General features: G+C 37.6%; 1 pseudogene; it reads right to left on the minus strand.

The window, feature by feature from the left end:
- Window positions 1–21282: 21282 nt before the first annotated feature.
- LOC107136596 lies at window positions 21283–24269 on the minus strand (annotated as a pseudogene).
- Window positions 24270–27145: the final 2876 nt, after the last annotated feature.

Genomic DNA, 27145 nt, shown 5'->3' on the forward strand with positions numbered 1-27145 from the left:
ATTAGGCACAGGGTCCTTGTTCTAGTACCTAAGTCTTTCATCCATTTTGAGTTGATTTTTATGCATAGTGAGAGATAGAGGTTTAATTTCATTTTGCTATGTATGGATTTTCAGTTTTGTCAGCACCATTTCTTAAATAGGCTATCTTTTCTCCAATGTATGTTTTTGGCATCTAAGTCTAGTATGACACAAGTGTATTTGTGTGTGGGTTTTTCTCTGTGTCCTCTATGCTGTACCATTGGTCTTCAAGTCTATTTTGGTGCCAACACCATGCTGTTTTTGTTACTATAGCTCTGTAGTATAGTTAAGGACTGGTATTGTATGCTTCCTGCTTCACTTTTGTTGCTAAGGATTGCTTTAGCTATTCTGGGTCTCTTATTTTTCCAAATAAATTTTTTGATTGCTTTTTTTATTTCTATGAATAATTTCATTGGGATTTTAATAGAAATTGCATTAAATCTGTATAACGCTTTTGGTTATATGGCAATTTTGACAATATTAATTTTGCCTATCCAGGAGCATGGGAGATCATCCCATCTTCTAAGATCTTCTTCAATTTCTTTCTTTAATGTTCTGTAGTTTTCATTGTAGAGGTCTTTCACCACTTTTCTTAGATTGATTCCCAGTTATTCTATCTATCTATCTATCTATCTATCTATTTATTTATTTATTTATTTTGAGGCTATTGTGAATGGAATAGTTTTCCTAATTTCTCTTTCAATGGATTCATTGCTGATGTATAGGAATGCATTTGATTGATGGGTGTTTATTTTATATCCTGCTACTTTGCTGAATTTATTTATTAGTTCTAGAAGTTTTCTGGTGAAATTTTTTAGATCTTCTAGATACAGAATCATGTCATCGGCAAATAGTGATAGTTTGAGTTCTTCTTTACCTATTTGTATCCCTTTAATTTCTTTTTTTTTTTTTTTTTTTTTTTTTTTTTTGTCTAATTGCTCTGGCTAGAGGTTTAAGGATGATATCGAATAGAAGTGGTGAAAGAGGATATCCTTGTTCCAGTTTTTAGAGGGAATGCTTTCATTTTTTCTCCATTTAGAATGAGGCTGGCTTTAGGCTTAGCATTTATAGCTTTTACAATGTTCAGATACATTCCTATTATCCCTAGTTTTTCTAGTGTTTTGAACATGAAAGGTGATGTATTTTGTCAAATGATTTTTCTGCATCTATTGAGATGATCATATTCTTGTTTTTAAGTCTATTAATATGATGAATATAAAGAACTCAAAAAACTCAACACCGAAAAGCAAATAACCCAATCAATAAATGGGCTAAGGAACTTCACAGACACTTCACAGAAGAATAAATACAATCAATCAACAAATATATGAAAAGTGTTCAACATCTCTAGCAATTAGAGAAATGCAAATCAAAACTATTCTAATAAAATTTCATCTCACTCCTCCCAAAATGGCAATCATCAAGAATACAGGCAATAATAAATGTTGGTGAGGATGTGGGGGAAAAGGTACACTCACACATTGCTGGTGGGACTGCAAATTGGTGCAACCAATCTGGAAGGCGATATGGAGATTCCTCAGAGAATTTGGAGGGGTACCACCATTTGACCCAACTATCCCACTCCTCGGTTTATACCCAAGGGACTTTAAATCAGCATATTATAGTGACACAGCCACATCAATATTTATAGCAGCTCAATTCACAATAGCTGAACTATGAAACCAACCTAGGTGTCCTTCAATAGATGAATGGATAAAAAAATGTGGCATATATATATATATTGAATATATATATATATATTCAATGGAATATTACTAAGCTTTAAAGAAGAGAGAAATTATGGCATTTGCCAATAAATGGTTGGAGTTGGAGAATATCATGCTAAGCAAAAGAAGTCAATCCCAAAAAAACAAAGGCCAAATGTTTTCTCTAATATGCAGATGTTAATTCACAATAAGGAGGGGGCACTAGGGAAAAATAGCATTACTTTAGATTAGGTAGAGGGAAGTGAAGGGAGGCAAGGGGAGGGTATGTGGGGATAGGAAAAATAGTAGAATGAAACAGACATTATTACTGTATGTATATGTGTGACTGCATGACCAATATGATTCTACAATATGTAGATTGAGAATTTATATCCTATCTATGTATGACATATCAAAGTGCATAAATGCATTCTACTGTCATGTATAACTAATTAATATAAATAAATTAATAAAAATTTTAAATAAGAATTTGAATAAATATTTTCCAAAGAAGATGTGTGAATTGCCATAAAAGTATAAAAAGCTACTTGACATTAATCAACATGTAAATGCAAATAAAACCCCTGAAATATCATTTCACAGCCACTAGGATGGCTAAAATATAAAAGATAGATAATAACAAGTGTTTTTGAGGATGAGGAGGAGCTGGGACTCTTTACAAGTTGCTGGTGAGAATGTGAGATGTCACTGCTAATTTGAAAAAAGAGTTTGATGCTTCCTCATATTGTTAAGGTGATCTTGAGATTCTATGCCTAGTTATGTAGCAAGAGAAATAAAAACATATGTTGATACAAAATCATGTATAAAAATTTCCATAACAGCATTTTTCATAACACCAAAAATAAAAACAACCCAAATGCTCATCAATATACGAATGAATAAACAAAATGTCATATATCCTTACAGTGCACTATTATCTAGCCACAAAAGGCAATGAAGTACTGACTATGCTATGACATGAGCGAAGCTTGAAAATATTATACTAAGTAAAAGTCAATCACAAAAAAACTCGTACATGGTATAGTCCCATTCGTATGAAATATCCAAGAGAGAAAATCTACAGAGAGAGAAAATAAATTAGCAACTAATAATAAATATACTGACATAAATAGAGGTCACGTATTGGTGATGGAAGGGGCATCAAGGGCCTATTAATAATGAGTATTGAACTGAGATCATAGTGATGATTACACACTGGAAACCTTTGAACTTTACACTCAAAATGGGTGACATTTTTGGTATATGGGTTGTATTTAGTCAACTTTTTAATGCTCTGACCAAAATACCTGACAAGAACAATGTATAGGAGGAAAAGTTTATGTGAGGTCCTCAGTTTCAGAGGTTTCAGTCCATAGCCAGCCAACTCTATTGCTCTGGGCCCAAGATGAAGCAGACATCATGGGAGAAGTGGAAGCTTCTGAGCTCACAGTGGAGCCTGGGAATAGAAAGAAAGGGAGATGTAGAAAGAACAATCCTTCCAGCCCATGTACACAGTGACGCTCTTCCTCCAGCCATGCCCCACTTGACTACAGTTACCACACATTCATACAAATGAGAAGGACTGATTAGGTGACAGCTCTCAGAGTCCAATCATCACACATTTCTGCATTAACATTATGAGTTTTGGAGAACAACTCATAACCAGATAATAATATTGTTATCTTTCCATGGAAGATAAAACAGACTAATTTTATTATATTAGCAAATGTAAATGAAGTTCATTTAAATGTATTTTTATAATAATTCTGACATTAAAATATTAGGTGTAAAAGCAAAGTGTTAGTTGTATATTTTCCTGTGCTGCTTTTTTTTCTTGATCAGTTAAATTTGAAATTAGAATTTAAAAATAACTTTTGTTATGATGATATACCAATATTCTTTGGGACAAATTTATGCTTTAAAAAAAATCACTAAAAACTTCCAGAACTCATCAACAAATTCAGGAAAGTAGCAAAATATAAAATTAACACCCACAAATCAGAAGGGCTCTGAAGGAATTAATATTTCAATCCCTCAAGGGATAGTCTCCAACTTCCTGGACTCATTCAAATTTGGCCTGACTGGATCTGACTTGACTCGATTTACCTTTCTATACTAACTGCCTGTCTAATTCTGGCTTCAATAACACATCCATAACAAAGACATTTAAAATCAGAAGTCATGTCCAATGGCTCAATAAATATTTCAAACTTATTTTGTATCATGATTCCTACTCTTTGTTTTGTGTAGATACACTAGCATTATCAACATTAGAGCAATTATCTGTGAAATTGCTTCAAAATACATTAGCAAGCCCATAGAATATTATTTTGAATGTAAATAGCAGGTGAGTTCAATAGAACTGGCCCTTAAAATGAGTCCCAAGGAATTCGTAATGTGACTATTTTAGATATTCCAGAAACTAAGCAGTGTGTGTGCAATAACTAAAGGCACTAGAACAAGGAAAGGAAATTCTTTCCTATAAGCGGGCTGAATGTATATATACAATCCCTTAAAGATTATATGGTTTCAATCCTGGCACAATTGTTCCTCTTGATGATCTTTCTCTGTATTTTCACGTTTCATATGCTAATTTAGTGAGTATTAGTTAATGGAACTCTCCTCAATTAAACCTAAAATTCAGACTTTCGGGAAGATGGCAGAGTAGAGCTAGGTGACAATTCTCAACCCCTAAACAGCACAGAAAGGAGACAGTAAAGGAGCAGCTGACCCAAAAGGTGGGTGACAGGATAAACGCTCTAAGACACTCTGAGACCTGGAGAGACTTGAAGCTTGGTGACCAGAGCATAAAATAAGGAGAGAGTTCCTTACCCCTGAGCCAGCACCAGGGTAGGAGGAGAGGGGAGAGGCAATAGGGAGAGGAAAAGAGCATAAACTCATTCCCTTAAGATCAGCTGAAAACAAAAGCAAACCAAATTAAAAGGTCAAAGCAGCGGGGTCACTAAAGTGGTTTAACCCAAAGTGTGGACAGAAAGCCACGCCCAGGCATGGCAGTCATTTGGTGAGACTACACATGGCCAGCCACCCTAGAAAAAAATAGATCACCATGACTTCTCCCCACCTTGGAATAGCAAAGAATAAAACCAAAGGGAGTACCTCTGCAATGGAATGTCTCAATAATCCGCCCAGAAGGAAGTTGTAGAGGTATCACTAGCTGAAAGATGCTGAAACCCCCTCCCACTCACCACAAATAAGAGGAGTAGGATGGAGTAGACCCAAGAGCTGGTCAGGACCAGGAAGTGCTAGCCTGACTAAGCACTGTTTATAATCTCTGCAGGAGCTCTGGTAGGAATGGAGCACCTGCTACAATTCACAATGGAGAAAAGTGAGAACTCAAAAGCAGGCAGGATGGCTGTCCCATTCTGGGCAATAGAGTGGGATGGTGCCCACAATTCATGGCCACAGTTGGCAGGAGCATGTGTTACCGCTGTTTACCGGTGATAAGTCCTTGCTTCCCCAGTGTTGAAGTATAACACCAGAGAAGCAGGATGAGGCAAGTTTAGAGTGGAAAGTAGAAGCTTTATTAAAGGACAGCAGAAAAGACTTCTCCCCAGAGGAAGAAGGGGACCCAAGAGGTGGAATCTGTGGAAGGAGGAGGTCTTCCCTCTTTTATAGCTAAGGTCTATTTTCAGCTTTCCCTCATTCCTGTGCATTCCTGTCCTTTGTTCTCCATTATCTTGTAGTGATGGAATGTAGGTGGGAAGGCCCAAAGGGTGGGGGACAGGTGGGCTGAAGGAGTAATCTGGATTAGCATCTCCAAGTTTGCTGGGAACTGCTTCATTAACATTTCCTTGAATGGGCTGGAGGCCTTGGGGACATTAACATTTCAATTCCCCCAAGTGCTGCTCTGCTTTCCTGGACTCCATTCTCAATAATGGCCTCCATTTTATTCATCTTACTTGATATTAGACCCGATTTACCTAACTACACTAACTACCTATCTGTAAATCTGACTTCACATGGACATGGGCAAAATGGCTGTCTCTGTCTCAGTCAGTGCAGGGGAGCAACATCTGTGGTTCACAGCCTGGGGCAGTGGGAGCTAGAACCTAGGTGAACCAGATGACTCATTTTCCCAGTAGCAGGAGCTGTCATAGCAATCTGTGTTGGGCAGGGGGGACTCTTCTGCACCATAGACCACCAACAGAGAACACACAACTGTAGGTCCTGCCCTTTCAGTCAACCATCAGACTGTATCACTGTGAAGAGAACACTGTGGGGGGCAGTGGGTGCATGGTGACCCACTGAAGTCAGAGCTCCCAGCTGATGTGAGGTTGATGGCAACTGGGGCAATGGCTACTGTGCCCCAGCATCTCTGAGGAATCCAAAGCTGAAGAGTGATGGACATCTTCTAAAGGATCCAAACCCGGACGAAAATCAAACTGACTCAATAAGAATTTTCTTCACCATGGCATGATTTACTATAAATAGCTCTAAAGTCAATTTTGATCACTCTTCATTTTGATTTGATAGTTGTTATTCTGGTAGTTGACATTGTGCCCTCAACCCATATGATTGTATTGCTTCCAATGTTTTAAAGCATTAATTGAAATCACTTCCTCTATCCTTATTTCCCTATCTCAGGTTTATACTTTCTCCTCTAATCCCTCTTACATTACCTATTACTATTTCAATTCCCCCACCTCACCCCTCGTTTTATTCCTTTTTACTTTGGTTTCTATTATTCTTTTCTGTCTAACCTTTTCTTTCTTCTTTTTTTATCTTCTCTTTTGCCCAATTTTTCTCTCCTTCATTTTTTAGCCTCTACATAATGTTATAGTAGTTTTACTATATTTAATAATTTTTAACCTACTTCAGAACACTACTGCAAGTTTACACCAAATCAGAAGAACTGTGGAGAACATTATCAAAAGGTTTTCCGCTTTTCCTAAGATCTATTAGTATGCAGCTTTTCTCTAAAGTGATTGTAGTAAATAGGATTTAGTGTTCTGTCAAAGTGATGTTGATACTCGTAACAGGAAAGGATACATATTGAGTGAAAGTATCCGTACCTGGATATTCACCCAATCTAGGGACTATTGAGTGAAAAAGAGCACTAAATATTTCCTTGCATAAAAGAAGTGATAATCATCCCAGTAAATAGGTAGACATATAATCAGTATGAATAAGCAAATGACTAAACCATCCCAAACAGCTCACAACACTTCAACAACTGATCCCATCAACACAGTGGAGGAAATGTCAGAGGAAGAATTTAGAAAGTTTATAGTTAAGCTGTTTGCTAAGCTAAAAGAAAATGTAAAATTTGAATGTAGAGAGAAATACAGGAAGTGAAAGATCACTTTGATAAAGAGATAGATATTCTGAAAAAGAACCAAATAGAATTCCTGGAAATGAAAGATCAATAAAAATCAAACTAAATATTCAATGGAAAGCACCACCAATAGATTTTAACACTTTGAAGACAGACTTTCAGGTTTTGGAGACAAAGTATATAATCTTGAAAATAAAGTCAACAATAAAGAAAAGATGTTAAGAGACCATGGCCAGAATATTCAAGAAATCCAGAATAACATTAAGGGACAAAAATTTAAGAAGCATTGGAATAGAAAACAACTCTGAAATACAAATTTTTAAAATGCACAATCTTTTCAATGAAATAATATTAGAAAATTTTCCAAGTTTTAGAATCAGGATCGAAGTCTCAAAATAAGGTGTATATAGAACCCCAAATAGGCAAGACCTTTCCAAGACACATTAAAATAAAAATGCCTAATATACACAATAAGGATAGAATTACAAAGGTCACAAGATAAAAACCACAGGCAATATAGAGAGGTAAACCAATTCATGTTTCAACTGATTTCTCAAGCCTGACCATAAGAGTAAGGAGGAATTGGAATAATATACACCAAGCCCTGAAAGAAAATGTGTGTCAACCGAGATTACTATATTCATCAAAATTATCCTTTAGGATCAAAGATAAAATTGGAACCTTCCCTACTAAATGGAAATTAAAAGAATTTACAACCATTAAGCCTATACAACAAAACATAATGAAATATTTCATGCAGAAGAAATTAAAAAGATGAGTGAAAATCAGCATGGGGATAAACTGCATCAAGAGGACAGTCAATTAAAGGAAAATCAAATCTGAATTAAGCACTAGAAATAAATCACAATGTCAGGAAATAAAAATCATCCCCATATAATACCAGTTAATGTAAATGGTCTAAGCTCTCCAATCAAAAGTCTTACATTGGAAGATTGGACTAGAAAAAAAAACCCAACCACATGCTGTTTATAAGATACATTATAGGCAAAGAATTCCTCAGATTGAAGTTGAAAGGAAGAAAATTGAAACATCATGCATATAGAAGCCAACCAAGCTACTCTCATATCAGACAAAGTAAACTTCAAGCCAAAATTAATCAAAAGAGACAAAAGTCACTTCATACTGAATAAGGGAATAATCCCCCCCCCAAAAGTATAATGATTGTAAATATTTATGCACCAAACTAAGGTTCATCTATATACATAAAACAAACCTTTATCAATAAAGAAACAAACAGAGCACAATAAAATAACAATGGTGATTTCAATATACCTCCCTCACCATTAGATAGGTCACTGGGACATAAACTAAGTAAAGGATATTCAGAATTAAAAAATACTGCTAATTACATGAACCCAACAGACATCTTTAAAATATTTTATCCATTGACAACTGAATTCACTTTCTTCCCAGCAGCACATGGAATATCTATACAATAGATTATATTTTAGGGGACAAAGCAAAGCTTAGCAAATACAAAAAGTAGAGATAATTCCTATCAGATCATAATGGAATTAAATTAGAAATCAATGACAAGATAAAAAAACAGAAACTTTTCTATCACCTGTTCTTTTTAGGTATATATGAGAGTAGAATATATTGTGACATATTACACATACATGATATATAACTTATTCTAAATAGGATCCTATTCTTGTGGCTTTACATGATATAGTTTCACCAGTTGTGTATTCATATATTAACATAGGAAAATTATGTCCAATTCATTCTGTCATCTTTCCTATTTCTGTCTCCCTTCCTTCCCTTCATTCAGCTTTGTCTAATTCACTGAACTTCTACACCCCCTGCATTGTGTGTTAGCATCCAGATATCAAATAGAGCATTCAACCTTTGTTTTATGGAACCAACTTAGGTGCCCTTCGACAGATGAATGGATAAAGAAAATGTAGTATATATACACAACTGAATATTATTCATCCATAAAAAGAATGACTTTTGCCAGTAAATGAATGGATCTGGAGACTATCTAAGTGAAATAAAACAGTTTTTTAAAAATTCATTTTTGAATGAGGAATGTATTGCAGAAGATATCAAGGGAATTTTTTTTTAATTCTTAGAATAAATGAAAATAGAGCCAATGTATCAAAATCTCTGGGACAGGATGAATGAGGTTCTAAGAGGAAAAATTGTAGCACTGAGTTTATACGTTAAAAATAGAAAATACCAAATAAATAATTTAACAATAATATCAAAATCAGCAGAGGACATAAAATAATTAAAATCAGAGCCAAAATTAATGAAACTGAGAATAAAAGAAAAAACACAAGGGATCAATGAAACAAAGAGTTAGTTCTTTGAAAATATAAACAAGATTGATAAACCTTTAGCCAAGCTAACCAAAAGAGAGAAAAGACCCAAATTAACAAAATCAGAAAAGAAAATATTACCATAGATACTACTATAAGTCCAGAGGAGCATTAGAAACTTTTGAAATTTATATTCCAATAACCTAGAAAATTTCAAAGATATGGAGAAATTTCTAGATGCATATAACTTACCCAAATTGGATAATGAGATTGTAGAAAATTTGAACAGACCAATATTAAGCAATAAAATGGAAGTGGCTACCTAAAGCCTTGCAACAAAGAAAAACGAAGGACCAGAAAGATTCTCAACCAAGTTCTACCAGACTTTTAAATGAGAACTAACTCCAATAATAATAATTTGAGAAGAAATTATTCCATGAAATAGAAAACAAGGGAACACTGCCAAATTCATTCTATGGAGCCAGAATAACCATGGTACCAAAACACATCAAGGAAAGGAACTTCATTTGGCAAAGTCCAGCACCCATTCATGTTTAAAACACTAGAAAAGGTAAGCATAGAAGGAAATTACCTCCTCCATTGTAAAGGCTATATATGACAAACCCAAGGATGGCATCCTATTGAAGAGACGAAAACTGAAAACATTTCCTCAAAATCACTTTTACTCAAAATAGTCCTAGAAACTCTAGCAATCAGGCAAGAGACATACATTAAAGACATACAAAAAGGAAAAGAAGAAGTCAAATTTATCTCTGTTTGCGGATAACATAATCCTATGTTTAAAAGACCCCAAATAACTTAACAGAAGAATTCTAGAGTTGATAAATAAATTTAGAAAAGTAGCAGAATGCAAGATCAACACATAAAAGTCAATCACTTTCCTACACTCAATAGTGAATCTGCTGAAAAAAAAATTAGGAAAATTATTCCATTCAAAATAACCTCAACAAAATAAAATGAAATACTTTGGAATAAAACTACTCAATGATGTGAAATATCTCTACAATTAAAACTATAGAACACTGAAGAAAGAAATTGAAGAAGATCTTAGAGGATGGAAATACCTACCATGTTCTTAGATAGGCAGAGTTAATATTATCAAAATGGCCATCCTATCAAAAGCATTATATAGATTCTATGCAATCTCCATCAAAATACTAATGACATTCTTCACAGAACTAGCGAAAGCAGTTCTAAAATTCATTAGGAAGAATATGAGACCTAGAATAGCCAAAGCAATCCTGAGCAAGAAGAATGATGCTGGAGACACAAATTATACTGCAGAGCTATAATAGCAACAAAAGCAGCATGAGTTTGTCACCAAAATATGAGGACAAATAGGATGGAATAGAAGATGCAGAGACAGATCCACGTAGATACAATCATCTGATACTTGACAAAGATGCCAAAAACTTACATTGGAGAGAAGATAGATTTTTAAACAAATGATGCTAGGAAAACTGAATGTCCATATGAAGAAGATTGAAACTTTAAATCTACCTCTTACCCTGCACAAAAGTCAACTCAAAAGAGATCAATGATTTAGGCATTAGACTGGAAACTCTGCAACTGCTAGATGAAAATGTAGACTCAACACTCCCATATATTGGCACAGGCACCAACTTCCTTAACAAGACTCCTAAAGTGCAAGAAATATAGCCAAGAATCAATAAATGGGATGAAATCAAATTTAAAAGCTTCATAGTGAAGGAAAAATTTTAGAGTATAAGGAGAGAGCCCACAGAATGGGAGATTTGGCCACCTACTCCTCAGTTAGGTGGTTAAAATACAGAATATATAAAGAACTCAGAAAGTTTAACAGCAAATAATCAAATAACCCAATCAATAAATGGGCAAAAGAAGAAATGCAGATGATCAATAAATATATGACTAAATGTTCAACACCTGTAGCCATCTAGGAAATGTAAATCAAAACTACACTGAGATTTTATTTCACTTCAGTCAGAATGGCAATTATCAAGAATACAAATAATAGTAAAAGTTGGTGAGACTTGGGAGGAAAAGGTACACTCATCCATTGTGGGTGTGACTTCAAATTAGTACAACCACTTTGGAAAGCAGTATAGAAATTCCTAAAAATAAATAAGTGATAAAAATTTTTAAAAATGGGGCTGGGGATGTGGCTCAAGCGATAGCGCGCTCGCCTGGCATGCGTGCGGCCCGGGTTGGATCCTCAGCACCACATACAAACAAAGATGTTGTGTCCACCAAAAACTAAAAAATAAATATTAAAATTCCTTCTCTCTCTCTCTCTAAAAAAAAAATTAAAAAATGGAACCACCATATGACTCAGCTATCTCACTCTTTGGTATAGATCCCAAAAATCTAAAATCAACATGTTATAGGAATACAACTATATCCATGACTTTAGCAGCACAACTTACAGTAGCCAAGCTATGGGACCAGACTAGTCATCTGTCAACAGACAAATGGATAAAGAAAATGTAGCATATGTTCACAAACAAAGTTCTACTCAGCCATAAAGAAGGAATTGGAAAGTACTGGGAACTGAATTGAAGCAAATTATATTCCATGTTTATATAATTATGTCAAAATGAACCTCAGTATTATGTGTAAATATAATGCCATAATTTTTAAAAAAACTTAAAATTCATTAGAAAGTCCATCTTCCTGTTTAATTGTAAGGCTGATACACTGGTCACTTTGGCATCTAAACTAATGGATAATGTAGAGAAAGTATATGATTGGAAGGGATCGACTTAAAGTCAGAGACACTGGCCAAGTAATTTATGCTTCTGTCTTTGGCTAATGGAACACCTTAGGCCAGGCTGGGAGCAATTGAGAGAGAAATAATATAATCATTATTCTCCACAGCATTAATATCACCATTTGAAATTTACATTAATGTCTACTCTGATCCTTGCTATGAAATGAACAAGATGTTTGAGACCCAGTGGTTAAATGGATAACTCCAAATCTCCCCTCCTGAGAGTTGGATTTAGATGCACTAAATCCATCTCTGTTTCCAGTACAGAAAGGCCTTGGAAGCTATTTAATCAAACTCTGTATCTGATAGTGAAATCCCCTGTATGGTAATGTGAGTGAAAAAAAAAAGATAATCAATGTTATCAATGTGGAAGAAAGGGACCCTTTATTATATACTGTTGGTATGAATGCTAAACAGTATAGCCATTATGGAAAACAGTATGGAGATTTCTCAAAATATTAAAAATATTTTAGTACCATAGGGCACAGCAATCTCATTACTGTATTTTTATGAAGTTAAAAAAAAAAAGTCCAGCAGGCTAAGGGAATAGATTGCTCTCAGGAAAAGTGAGAGATCAACTACCCAAACACCACTGAGATGAGAGAAAGAGGCCTGAAAGCCATTCAGACGGGTCATATGGAAGGCTCAAGATGGAAGAAATGTAAATGGACCAAAGTCTTCAGATCATCAGATGAAAGCAACATGGGAATGATGTGCTTGGAACCCAATTGACCTTCTGGGGTATTGTTTTAGTCAGCTATTTGTCATTATTATCAAAAGACCTGACAGGAACAATGTAGAGCTGGAAAAGTTTATTTGAGGTTCATAGTTACAAAGGTCTCAGTTCACAGATGACCAACTCCATTGTGCTGGGCCTGAGGCAAAGATATCATGGTGGCAGTGTATGGCAGAGGAAAGCCACTCAGGAAACTGCACCAGGAAGCACAGAGAGAGCCCTCCTCAACTCACCAGGGCAAAATATAATCCCCCAAAGCAAACCCCCAGTGACTACCTCCTCCATCCAAACCCTACCTGCCTACAGTGACCACCCAGTTAATCCATATCCATGGACTAAGCCATTAATTAGGGTAAAATTCTCATAATCTAATCATTTCATCTCAGAACATTCTTGCATTTCCTCACAAATGAGATTTTAGTAGATACCACATATCTAAACCATAAGAGAACTTTCAGTATCTCTTTTCCCAGTTATGATGGGTGATGAGCAGATGGTCTGTGTACAATTGTGCCACCATCACATGCCTACAGTTTTCTTTTCCCAATGTAATTCCTACCTTCAATCTTCCATCTCAGAATCCAGTCCCCATGGAACCCAACTGAAGACATCAGGTGTGTGTAAAGTAGAGGAAGGGACAACATGGGCTGTAAGGGTGTGTGCAAGGGAACAAAGTACGGTGTTGAATCACCAAATATCTCACAGTAAGAGGCAAAGTGAGAACTATACTGCTGCAGGAGGGAGAGAGAGAGGTGGTAAATTCACTGGGATCTAATTCTCTAGATGCCAGGGTGGGTGTGGGAAAAGAAACAGAGAGTGAACTTAGAAACTACTACAGAGTGGGATGTTCAAAATCAGGATTACAGACTTGTTGGTACATGTTGAGCATCCCTAATCCCAAAATCCAAAATTAAAAAGTGCTCCAAAATCCAAAATATACATGTTGAACATCCCTGATCCAAAAATCCAAAATTAAAAAAAATTCTCCAAAATCCAAAATATTTTCAGCACTGACATGATGCATTTCAGATAAGGGATGCTCAACCAGTAAAGACTGTGCAAATGTCCCAAAATATGAAAGTTTTAAAACACTTTCTGGACCCAAGAATTTTGGATAAGGGATACTCAATCTATAATTAAAATGTCAAAGCTTAGCCCATAGCACATGTGGCTGAGGTAGGGTGCCGTCATGATTGAGCGATGTTCTCAACACAGACAAAACACATTTGTGTCTTTCCACAATGTCAGAATTCATTGAATAACAATAAATTCACAAGCTATGCCACTTTTACTGATGGTAGCTCCCCAAACATTCATAGGTTACCTGATAGTCTTAAGCTAAACAACCACAATTTTTCCTATTCCATTCTAATCTTAATTTTTTATATTTATGACACTCAAGTTACATGTAGTACTTCACAGGAGGATATATATATATATATATATATATATATATATATATATATATATATATATATATATATCATATGCACCATAGAAAGACCTAGAAGTGGTTTAGGTGGCCTCCAGGTTACAGGATACTGTGTCCAGAACACAGGCAATGAGAGATATGAATTCAGAGTCAAAGAGTCACTGTAGGTGGTCAAATAGGCAACTGGAAGTGGTTAACAAACAAGTTCTACAGGGTTGTCAAGGCAGAGGGTCTGGATGGACAACAGTTCCAGTCTCAGTGTTAGCTTGGAGTGTCAACTTGAAGGGTCAGGGTAGACTGAACCACTTATTGTTGTCACAGGTAGAAGAAACCATGCTCTGCTGAAGTCCCATGGGACAGGAACTCAGAGGTTCATCACTGGGACACTTTTCCTGGGCAAGGCTCTTAGCACATGACCAGGAGACTGAATGAGGATGTTGTCCTATCAACTCCTCCTACAGGTCTTAGGTAAGAGGCTTACATCCAGTGAGGCTGATAAACTCGTGTGCATAGTGTTCCTGATATGTTGTGGGATATCAACATGTCCAGGTACTCCAAATTCAGTTTGACAGGTTGGCACATCTGAGTTACTTATCAGCTTGTGCCCTACAGTTGTGCTGGTCAGGTGGGGCTCATTTACTTGTAAAATCATTCTTCCTTGGCTCTAGTACTCAAAATGGAGTCTCTCCGGTAAACCACTGCTTTAAAAAATGGAGAAACTCAGATTTAGGCACAGCCTTAAAAGTGCCCCTTACACATCATGGAGTAGCAGAACAGGACAGTCTGCTCTCTACAACAAGACCATGGAAACAGGAAGGTCATAAAAAATGAGAGGCAGAGGAGTTTCTAGAATTATCTAAGCCGTTGCTAATATCAGTAGGAAAAATGTCCCCAACACTGGTGGAGAGTAAGCAAGAGGTCACCTTCTTAAGGAAGGAGGGTGTCCCCCTGAGGAGTAGCTAGCTATGAAGCTCAACAGTGCATTTTCAGGGAGTGGGATTTGATTGTAGGGAACATAAATATGGCATAAGCCTTTGCTTCTTTTTGCTAAATTCCCTCGGTGCCTTCAGCAGGAGTTTGCATTCATAGTTCCCAGGCTTTCTCACCCCTGCTTGTTTATTCTTCTTCATTTAGACTTTATGCACCTGCAGGTGAGAAGCGGATGTCAGCCCCAAACCTTTTTTTTTTTTTCTTTTTACAGAGCTGTCACTGAGCAGGGCTGAACTTGGGAGCCACCTGCTCTGAATTACCAATTCTGCTGCTCTTTGTAGAATATACCTATAATGCAAAGAGAATTTTTCATGAACATTGAAATGTACACAAATGAATCTTATCACTTCCCCAAAACACATCACTTCAGGAAGCTGACACTTTACCTTTGTTTGAAAGGCTTTGCTTCTTGTTGAGGTACCTTCCAGCCCTCCCCTTAAGGTTTTTGAACATTCTTAGCCAATATTTAGCTTGACAAGACATGGTATAGATAATTTCAACAGATTTTTAATTGAGAATAATTTTAGATTTAAGGAAAAAATTACAAAGATAATAGAGTTCCCACATCTACCCACACCCAGATTCTACACTTGTTAACACCTTAAATTAATTAGTGTGGCCCCTTTCTCACAACTAGTGAACCAATGTTGAAACATTCTTAGCCGCCTTCCTTAGTTTCCCAGGTCTCCTCAGTTTGCCTTTAGTTTGGTGTCTGTCCCAGAAGCCCATCTAGGATTCCACATTACATTTAGACGAGGTCTAACTCAGGTCTCCTTAGGTTCCTCTTGGCAGTGACAGTATCTCCATCCTTCCTTGTTTTTGATGACCTTGACAGTTATAAAGAGTGCTGGTCAAGAATGTTATAGACTGTCCTTGAACTGAGACTTATCTGATGTTTTAACCTTTATATATTAAGGTTCACTCATGTAAAATTTTATAGGTTTTGACAGATGTTTAATATCATGTATAGACCATTCCAGTATCATGCAGATAGTACATTGCCCTAAAAATCACCTGTACTTCAGCTATGGAAACCTCTCCTCCAAGTCTCTAATAGGCAATGGTCCACTTACTCTTTTATCAGCCTTTTCCAGAATGCCATATTAAAGCACCATATAACTTCTTTATATTGGCTTCTTTTACTTAGTGACATGAGTTGAAACTTCATCTATGTTTTTGCATGTCTTATAGTTCATTCCTGAATCATTTTTCATCATATGTATATATTAGTTTGTTTGCCCATTCACTTACTAAAGGACATTTTGGTAGCTGTGAGTTCTAGTAATTATAAATAAAGTTGCTATGAATATTGGCATGAACATGTTTTTATATGGACAAGCATTCTCATAACAATTGTGTAGATACCTAAGAGTGTAATTACTGGATAGTTTGGTAAGACTACATTTTTGCAAGAAAATGCCAATCTGGTTTCCAAGGTAGCTATAACATTTTGAATTCCAACCCACAGTGAATGAGAGCTCCTGTTGCTTTGTATCCTCAATAGAAATTGATATTGTCAGCTTTTGCATTTTAGTCATTTTTATTATTTTATTTGTTCTTATTAGTTATATATGACAGTAGAATGTATTTTGACATATTATACATTTATGAAAAGATAGTAGAATGAATCAAACATTACTTTCCTATATGCATATATGCATACATGGCCAATGTAATTCCACATCATGTACAACCAGAAGAATGGAAAGTTATTTCAGCCATTTTAACAGGTGGATAGTTGTATTTCTAATAGGTATAGGGTGTTACTCATAGTTTTAATTTGTATCTTCCTGAAAGGACAAATTATACTGAGTACCTTTTTATATACCAATTTGTGTTGTGTGTGTGTGTGTGAATGTGTGTGTGTGTGTGTGTGTAATTTAGATATATTGTTCAAGTTTAAAATTGAGCTTTTTGTTTTCCTCTTGTTGAGATGCAAGAGTTCATGTTATATTTTGAACATAAGTCCTTGATTATATTTTTTTAAATGTTTTCTTCCACTTGGTGATTTGCCCTTTTATTTTCATAACACTCTTTCATAGACAAAAGTTTTAGATTTGATTAAGTCCAACTTAACTATTTTTTTTTCTTTCATGAGTGACGATTTGGAAGTAATAGTTAAAAACTCATCACCACCCAAAAAGTCACATAGATCTTTATCCTATTTTCTGCCAAAAATTTTTATGCTTTTATGTTTAGATTTATTATCTATTTTGAGTTAGTTCATGCAAAATATATGGTCTCTATCTAAAGTTTCATTCTTTTGCATACCTATTACTCTCTAGAGCCATTTGTTGACAAGACTGCCTTTCTCCATGGGATGGCCTTTGTGGGATTCTCTAAGTTCAGTTGACTATTTTTATGAGTGTTTTTCTAGACTCTGTTCTGTTTAATTGATATATGTGGTTTTTCTTTCTCAATACCATGCTGTCTTTTTTTTTTACTGTTTTTTTTTAATTTTTTTTTAACCATGCTGTCTTGATTACTGTAGCTTTAGAGTAAATCTTGACATTACATAGGGTTGTTCAACTTGTTTTTCTTTTTAGTTTTATTTTGACTTTTCTGAATCCTTTGCCTTTCATATAAATTTTTAAATGTTTATTGAGATCTACAAAATATCTTGATGGTACTATGGGATTTTATTGAATCTATAGATTAAATTGAGAAGAATTGTAAACTTAGCAATAGTGACTCTTCTGAACTAGGTACACAGCATACCTCCCCATTTATTTCTTTCATTTTTGTATATTTCCACATACAAGACTTGTACATATGTTAGATTCCTAAGTATATTTCATTAGGAGGGATGATTATAAATATTTTAAAATGCATAATCAGTTTTTTTTCACTTTTCCTTTTTGCAACTCTTTTGGGATATGACTTTTAAATTTTTTATTGGAGCATTATAGCTATCCATAGCAGTTGGGTTTTGACAAGATCATAAATGCATGGAATTTGATTTCAATCCCTGCTCCCGGATACACATTTTTGTTCCCCTCCTACCTCTCTGTTCTTCTACTTTACTGATCTTTTTTCGCTAATTTATTCATTTATTTTTATGGTACTTTCTACATTATACATAAAGGTGAACTTCCCTGTGGTATATTGATATGTGCATACAATGTGATTGTGTTAAATTTGTTTCTCATTTCCTCTTTTCCCATCTCTCCTTCCTCCCTCTGGATCTTCTTCTACTCCACTGATTGCCTGAATATCTTTCTTGTATCCAATCTCTCCCCTCCCTGCTGCTTTCTTTCCTTTATTTTGCTCTAGCTTCCACCTATTACAGAGAATGTTTGACCCTTGATTTTCTGAGTTTGGCCTATTTCACTTAGCGTGATTTTCTCCACTTCTGCCCATTTACCAGCAAAGGCCATAATTTTGTTCTTCTTTATGGCTAAAACTCCATTGTGCATGTATATCACATTTTTATGATCCATTCCTCTATTGATAAGCATCTGGGCTGATTCCATAATTTGACTATTGTGCATTCTGCTGTTATAAACATTGAAGTGTCTGTATCCCTGTGCTATGCTTATTTTTAGTTCTTTTGGATAAATATCAAGTAGTGGGATAGCTGGCACATATGGTGGTTCTATTCCTAGTTTTTTTGAGTAATTCCCACACTGCTTTCTAGATGGTTGTGCTAATTTTTAGTCCCACCAGCAATGTATGAGTTTACTTTTTTCTCCCACATCCTCACCAGCATTTATTATTATTATTTGTGTTCTTGATAATTGCCACTCTGACTGGGGTGAAATAAAATCTTATTACAGTTTTGATTGGCATTATGCTGATTAATAGAGATTTTGAATCTTTTTTCATATATTTCTTGGCCATTTTTTTTTCTTTTTGATAAATGTCTGTTTACTTCTTTTGCCCATCTATTGATTGCTTTATTTGTCTTTTTTGTTGTTGTTGTTTTAACTTTCTTTAGTTCTTTACGCATTCTGAATATTAAGCCCTTGTCAGAGGAATAGCTGACAAAGATGTTTTCCCATTCCATAGGCTTATCATTTCCCTTTCTGTGCAGAAGCTTTTTAATTTGATTGAATCCCACTTACTGGTTCTTGATTTAACTTTTGGGTTTTAGGAGTCTTGTTGATGAAGCTGTTGTCAGAAAGGATTGGTTTTTCTTTCTCAATACCAGGATGAAGTGTTTTCCCTGTGTTTTTGTCTAGCAGTTGCAAGTTTTCTGGTTCCATTTATAAGTATTTGATTCATTTTGATTTGACTTTGAGCAGGGTGAGACTGACAGGGGTCTAGTTTCATTCTTCTACATATGAACATCCAATTTTCCCAGTACCATTTGTTAAAAAGGCTATCTTTTCTCCAATATACATTTCTGGCACCTTTATCAAGTTCCATATCACTGTAAGTATGTGATTTTGTCTCTGTTTCTTTTGTTCTCTTCCTTGGTCTTCATGTGTATCTTGATGCCAATACCATGCTGTTTTCATTTCTAAAGCTTCCTAGGATCATTTGAGATTGGTATTATGATACCTCCTGCATCACTCTTCTTGCTCAGAATTGCTTTGGCTATTCTGGGTCTCTTATTCTTGAAAATAAATTTAAGGGCAGTTTTTTTGTTTTCTTTCTTTATTTGTTTAGTTCTATGAAGATGTCATTGCTATTTTGACAGGGATTCCATTGAATCTGCATATTGATTTTGGTAGTATGGACAGTTTGAAAATATTAATTCTGCCTATCTATTTGGGATATAATTAATAAACCATAAAATTTACCCTCTGAAATTTGCAACTTAATGGTTTCAATATATCTCACTACAATGTGAGTTGAGAAGAAGTTTATTGCCTTAAAAAGAAAAAACTCATATCCATAGTAGAAATTCCCAGTTTCCTCACCTCATTCCACAGTACACTAATCTGTATTTCTCTATGAATTTGCCTTTTCTGGACATTTCATATGAATAAAAGCAGAGAGCATGCAGTCTTTCATGTCTGCCTGGTTTCACTTCACATAATGTTTTCAAGGTTCATCCATGTTACAACATGTATCAGTATTTCATTCTTCTATATTAATGAATAATATTCCATTATGTTGATATATCACATTTTATTTATCTGTGCTTATGAATTTGTTTTGTTTTCCCATTTTTAGGCAACTATGAAAAATATTTCCATAAATATTCCTGCACAGATGGAATTTTTTTAATCCTAATTAAATTTTATTTTAATTGAAGCCCTGTATGACATTAAAATACAGAGCATTTCAAATATTATTGCCACCAAAATAACAAAATAACTGATTCACCAAGGAATCATTAATACGAGGTTCATTTAAAAAAAACGCAAATAAAAAGTTTAATTTCAGAAACTGAATCCATCATTTATAAATACACTAAAGCACAATCCACTTGAATTGAGAGCAAGCATAGCTACAGTATTCAACAGAAGGACAGCTTTCTAGGGGACCATGGCAGAGAAGCACCTCGCTTCACCCACAGCACCCAATGGTCTGAAGTGACGTAGAACAGGAACCTTTTTCAGATGTTAAAGCAAACACTTTGAAGATGTATTGTTAAAAGAATTTGACAACTGATAATTTCACTCTGATGTCCTGGGATTCTAAAATACCCCAGTGATGGCTGAATCTTCCCTATGATAAAAAATGAAAAATCGAAACGCCTAAGGCTAGCCTCACCACTGTAGCCTGCCAGACGCCCCCATTGGTCACCACCGCCTCCAGGGCCTGGCTGTGGTCCCAGCCCCTGGGTCAGCGTACACAGAGCTCCACTGCTTGTTTTCAAATGCTTTGTCTCTGTGGTAAACAGTTAGCTTCCAGAATATTCTCTCCACTCCTCGACACATTTAGAGCCTGCAGTTAAAACTGCTCAGTCAGGATGGCTTAAGCTCCACCAACTATTTACAGGTTTCATTTCACAGCCACAAAAGTTGTTTTGTTGCAATTAAAGCAATATTTAATTAAAATACAGTACCTGATTCATGGTTTTACACAATTGAATAAAAATCCTACAGGATAAAACTGTCTACATCTTGTCCCCATTCTAGGGAAACACATTTCTGATCCCTAACTTTTAAAAAACATTGCAGTCATGAATTAAAACCTGATCACCCCACTTCATAACCGACAAGACAGGCTGCTTCCAGTGGACTCCCAACACACTGCGACCTGGCCTGACAGGAGTAAGACACGTGTGACATTACGGTGGGAGCTGGCGGGTGGCCCTGGATGCTGGCCTGGTGTCCCACATGGCCCTATTGGGTGGGTCACAGCCCTGGTAGACAGCCAGCCAGCCAGCACTACCGCACTGGTCTGGCGACTCAGTGTGAGTTCAATACCGAAAGTAGATCAAGGGAAGATTCACTTTCAAGAAGATAAGTTTTTCAAAATGTTCCATCATGAGCCGGGGCTGGCCAAAGCTGCCATTCTCTGCGGGCGTGCTGAACAGCTTTTCCGAAGGGACGGTACTTGGGGGACAGCCCAAAACTCTGACAGCTAAAGTAGACAGCCCAGGCAGTATGACCGCTTGAGGTTCCAGTAGGCAACAGCTGTGCTCCATCCAACACCTCCTCCTCCAGGTAGGTCATGTCTTCAGGCAGCCTCTCTGGAGGGTCTTGCCCTCCACCTTGGCCGTGAGCTACCACAGGCTCTCCTCTCTGCCAGAGTCTCTCGACGGGGGCCCTGAGTTACAGCCATCGGAGACGGCTGTGTCCTCTGAGGTAGAATTCAGTATTTCCAGCTCCCTGATTAGATCTTGCCTGGACTGCTCTACCTCCTCCTTCGTGAACAGGGAGGCTTTGTAGCAAGGGTCCAGCAGTGTGGCAAAGACGTACCTGGGGTCATGGAGGGTGGTGGACAGGCAGCTCGCTATGGCTTTCTTTAGCGACTTCAGCATAGTGTCGATGCCCATCGTCTCTCCAAAGAGCATCTCGACCTTCCTGCTTAGGATGTGGATCATGGGGATGACCTAGCTCAGAGTGGACACGTGGGCACTCATCTCTCGGCTGGCAGCATCAAAGGGCCTCAGCACATGACACAGAACTGCATGACCTCCCACCGGTCGCAGCTGATCAGCTCTCTGAAGCTGCACTTGATGGACATCTCATTGATGGCCCTCTTCTGCTCCATCAGGAGCTCCAGCATGTGCAGGGATGTGCTCCACCTGGACGGCAAGTCCTGGACAAGGTGGTGCTGTGGCAGCTCGTACACCTGCTACAGCGTGGCCAGCTTCTCCCTGGCTGTGGGGGAGCACTGGACACGCTCATACAGCTTTTGGGTGGCACTCAGCAGGCTCTGCACCATCCTCCGGCTCTTGATGGCCTCACTCACCAACAGGTCCACCGTGTGGCTGAAGCAGGGCATGCTTGAGTGCTCTGCCTCAGTCAGAGTCTTGCTGATGCTCAGGTTGTTGGTGACAGTGATGCCCACCTGCAGGCCGATGTATGTCACCCAGGCTTCCCACCAGCACTCCAGCTGCTTCTGGATGCTACCACCGCCATGGTCACAGTCAATCTGCGACACATCCAGAAGTGCTGAGCAGTGGTGGTCCTCACAGTGCGAGCAGACTGCGGATGCGAAGGTGACCCAGTGGGCAGTGAGGGTCAGGTACTCATGGCTCTGGGTGACTGTCCAGATTCGTGATGTGAAGTGGACCATGCCACTCTCGGCTTCCCTCAGCTGGGACAGGACCATCTGATTCATGTTGTCATACATGCCAGGGATATGGCCGTGCTGCAGAAGTAGGAGGGCCGGGGCATGTAGTACTGGGGCCTCAGGTACCCCAGCAGCCTGTTGAAGCCAGTGCTGTCCACGAAGGAGTAAGGCTGGAGGTCTAGTGCGATCAACTCTGCTATCAGGCTGGTGATTTTTTTGGCAACTGGGTGAGAGTCATAGAACTTCTCAGTGGGGTCATCGAAGGAGGATGTGCCTGACAACTCTGTGCTCAGTGGTCCTGGACGTCTGGAGAGAGGGACAGGGTGGTCTCCAGGTGGACATCGGCCTTCAGTACGTGGCCATGGAACCTCTGCAGGCAGCTGGTGCCTAGGTTGGTGGGCTTCTTGTCTCTGCTGATTCTCCAGCTGCAGTGCAGACACAGCACCTTGGTGGAGTCCGCAGAGCAGTTAGAGAAGTGGTTCCACAGCGTGGAGGTCTTCTTGCTGCCAACAGGAAACACCGGGGTGGTTCCTCCTGACCACAGCAGGCAGGCCAGGCATCTTGAAGGAGCAGCTTTCTGCAAACGCCAAAGTGGCATACGGAGAGTTCGCCAAACTGGCACCCAGAAAGCCCTTCTGGGTCCTGACCACCTCGGGGTGGCGTCTGTACAGATGCCGCATCAAACAGCTGGTGCCCACATCCCCCGACTGATGACACAACCACAGTACTGACACACGGCCTTCAGACTGTCCCTGGGGGCCAGTAAGAAGTGGTGCCAGACCTCTGACTTCAGCCTCTTCATGACCTTCTTCTGCTGGAAAACAGCACCAGGCTCGCACCTCCTCGGGCTCAACCCGCTGGCCTGCTGCTTCTCAGGAGAGGCGCCCATAGAAGCCTAAGCCACGGACATTCCATGCTGAGTGCTCCCCAGGCAAGTCCCCTCTGGGACGAAAGTCCTGGTTGTCCTCCATGGCCGACCGTAACTACCCCAGCTCCTTCCTCATGCTAGTGTCTCAGGTCAACCGAGAGCTGGTTTGAGCGCCCCTGTGCGCCCACCCAGCATCACCGTCACCCTGTCACAGCTGTTCTCTGGGCTGCTCCTGTGAGTGCTCCATGCTGGGGCTCTGCTGCTGCCTGCCTGGCCGTGGGGACGTTAGTCTGCACAGGGGAGACTGGCTGCTGGTCTTGAAAACAGGGTCCCCACCACTTCCACAGCACACACAGCCCTCCTGCATGTCTGTATTCATGCTTCCAGAGGTCCACTTCCCAGTTCTCACTCTGCAAACTCTAGGCCTGCCAAGGATCTGGGTGTCGGCTTGGCCGGGTGCGGGTGGCGTGGGCGGCCCGGTCCTCGCGCTGGGGAGAGCGAACTGCGCGGCGGGAGCGCTCATTCATTATGAGTTTTTATTTTTTCCTTTTTTAAATTTAGATGACTACCCAGTCACACACAGCTATACGGAATGATAGAGCAAGATCCCTTGTATACTTTACCCAATCTTCCAATGGAAGCATTTCGAAGCTTTATAGTACAATGCTACAACTGAGATGTTGATATTAATGACAATCCACAAGTCATATTCAGATTTATTCAGTTATACTTGTTTTTGCACATGTGTTAAGTCTCTACCATCTTATCACCTGTTTATGATATCAAACAATAAAGTCAAGATGCTGAAAAGTTCCAACACCATACCTGTTCTTCTTGTCTTTTAACTTGTCTTTTAACTACACTAACCTTTCTTCTGTTCCCTTTGGCCCTAACCCCTGTTTGTAGTATTCTATTCAATAGTGAATAGTGGATAGTTGGATCAATAGTGAAAACTCCTCTCTCATTTTGACAATAGTAATTTGCATCTGCTGTCATTTTTTTCTTCATAAGCCAGGCAGAGGACTAGAAATTCTTTTATTAGAGTGTAATAATTATACATAGTTATTTGGTTCATTTTGACAAAATAATACATGCAAGGAATATGATTTCAATCCCCATTCCCCACATTTTGCCTTATTCATTCTTATCTCCTCTATTAATCTTCCTCTCACATCTTTTATTTATTTATTTTTATTGGTATTATATATACAGGTGAAATTCTTGTTGGTACACTTATATGTGTCTATAACTTGCCACTGTTAAATTTCTTCAATATGTTTAGCCCTTTCCCTTCTTTCTTACCTCCCTCTCATTCATCTTCTTCTACTCTACTGATCTAATAACTTTTTGAAATTCAATCTCCTACCCTGCCACCTTCTTTCCCTTACTTTGCTCTAGCTTCCACATACAACAGAAAACACCCAGCTCTTGATTTTCTAAGACTGGCTTATTTCACTTAGCATAGTTTTTTTCCATTGCCATCCATTTAGCAGCAAATGCAATAATTTCATTATTCTTTATGGCTGAGTAAAACTCCATTGTGTATATATAACACATTTTCTTGATCCATTCGTTTTTTAATGGAAATTTGACTTGATTCCATAATTTGGCTGTTGTGAATTGTGCTACTATAAACATTGACATGGCTATATTGCTATAGTATGCTGATTTTAGTTGTTTTGAGTAAATATTGAGGAGTGGGATAGGTGGATCATATGGTGTTCCTAGTTTTTTGAGGAATGCTTTCCAGATTGGTTGTACTAATTTTCAGTCCCTCCAATAATGTATTAGTTTATGTTTTTCCTCACATTCTTACCAGTATTTATAATTGTTAACATTCTTGAAAATTGCCTTTCTGATTGGGGTGAGATGAAATCTTATTGTAGTTTTGATTTGCATTTCCTTGATTGCTAGAGATATTGAACATTTTTTAATGTTTGTTGGCCATTTGTAGTACCTATTTTGAGAAATTTCTAGTTTGCTCTTTGGCCCATTATATATATATGTGTGTGTGTGTGTGTGTGTGTGTGTGTGTGTGTGTGTATTACAATGAGATGGTTTTCTTTTAGTTCTTTATATATTCTAGATATTAATCCCCTGTCAGAGGAAGAGTTGGCAAAGATTTTTCCCGTTCCAGAGGCTCTCTCTTCACCTTCTTAACCATTCCTTTACTGTGTAGAAGATTTTAAATTTGAAGGTACTCCATTTATTGATTCATGGTTTATTTCTTGAGCTTTAAGGGTCTTGTTAAGGAACTTGCCAGCACTAACATGATGGAGTTTTGATCCTGTTTTCTTCCAGGAGTTCCAAGGTTTGTGGTATAATTTTAAGTCTTTGAATTATTTTTAATTAATTTATTTATTTTAATTATATATATATATATATATATATATATATATGTGCATTTTGATTCATTGTACAGAATTTAAGCACAATTTTACCTTTCTATGGTTGTACACGATGTAGCGTCACACCATATTGTAGTCATACATGTACCTAGGGTAATGATATCCATCTCATTCCAACATCTTTCCTACCCCCATGCACTCGCCCTACCCTTCCGCCCCTTTACATGGTAAAAGTGTCTCCATTTTCCTATGCTTCCCCCCTTTTTTTATGGATCACCATCCACTTATCAGAACATTTAGCTGTTGGTTTTTTGGGGATTGGCTTACTTCACTTAGCATGATATTCTCCAACTCCATCCATTTACATGCAAATGCCATAATTTTATTCTCTTTTAATGCTGAGTAATATTCCATTGTGTATATATATTCATTTATCTATTAAAGGGCATCTAGGTTGCTTTCACAGTTTACTTATTGTGAATTGAGCTGCTATGAACATTGATGTGGCTGTGTTACTACAGTATGCTGATTTTAAGTCCTTTGGGTATAGACTGAGGAGTGGGATAGCTGGGTCAAATGGTGGTTTCATTCCAGGTTTCTAAGGAATCTCCATACTGCTTTCCAGATTGGTTACACCAATTTGCGGTCCCACCAGCAATAGTTTTGATCAGGTCTTGTAATGTCTCCTGCATCGCCTTTTTTTTTGTTGTTCAGAATTACTTTGGCTATTTTAGGTTTCTTTTTCTTCCAAATGAATTTAAGAACTGATCTTTCTAGTATGATGAAGAATTTCATTGATATTTTGATGGGTATTGCATTGAATCTGTGTATTGTTTTTGATAAGATAACCATTTTGACAATATTAATTCTGCCTATCCAAGAACGTGTAGGATGTCTTTCTGTCTTCTGAAGCCTGCTTCAATTTATTTCTTTATTGTTCTATAGTTTTCATTTTAGAGTCCTTTTACTTCCTTGGTTACATTAATTCCAAGGGCATTTTAAAAATTTTGTTTTGTTTTGTTTTTGCTTGAAGTTATTGTTAAAGGGATGGTTTT

Source organism: Marmota marmota, unplaced genomic scaffold (assembly GCF_001458135.2).
Source record: "Marmota marmota marmota unplaced genomic scaffold, marMar, whole genome shotgun sequence".
Lineage (NCBI taxonomy): Eukaryota > Metazoa > Chordata > Mammalia > Rodentia > Sciuridae > Marmota > Marmota marmota.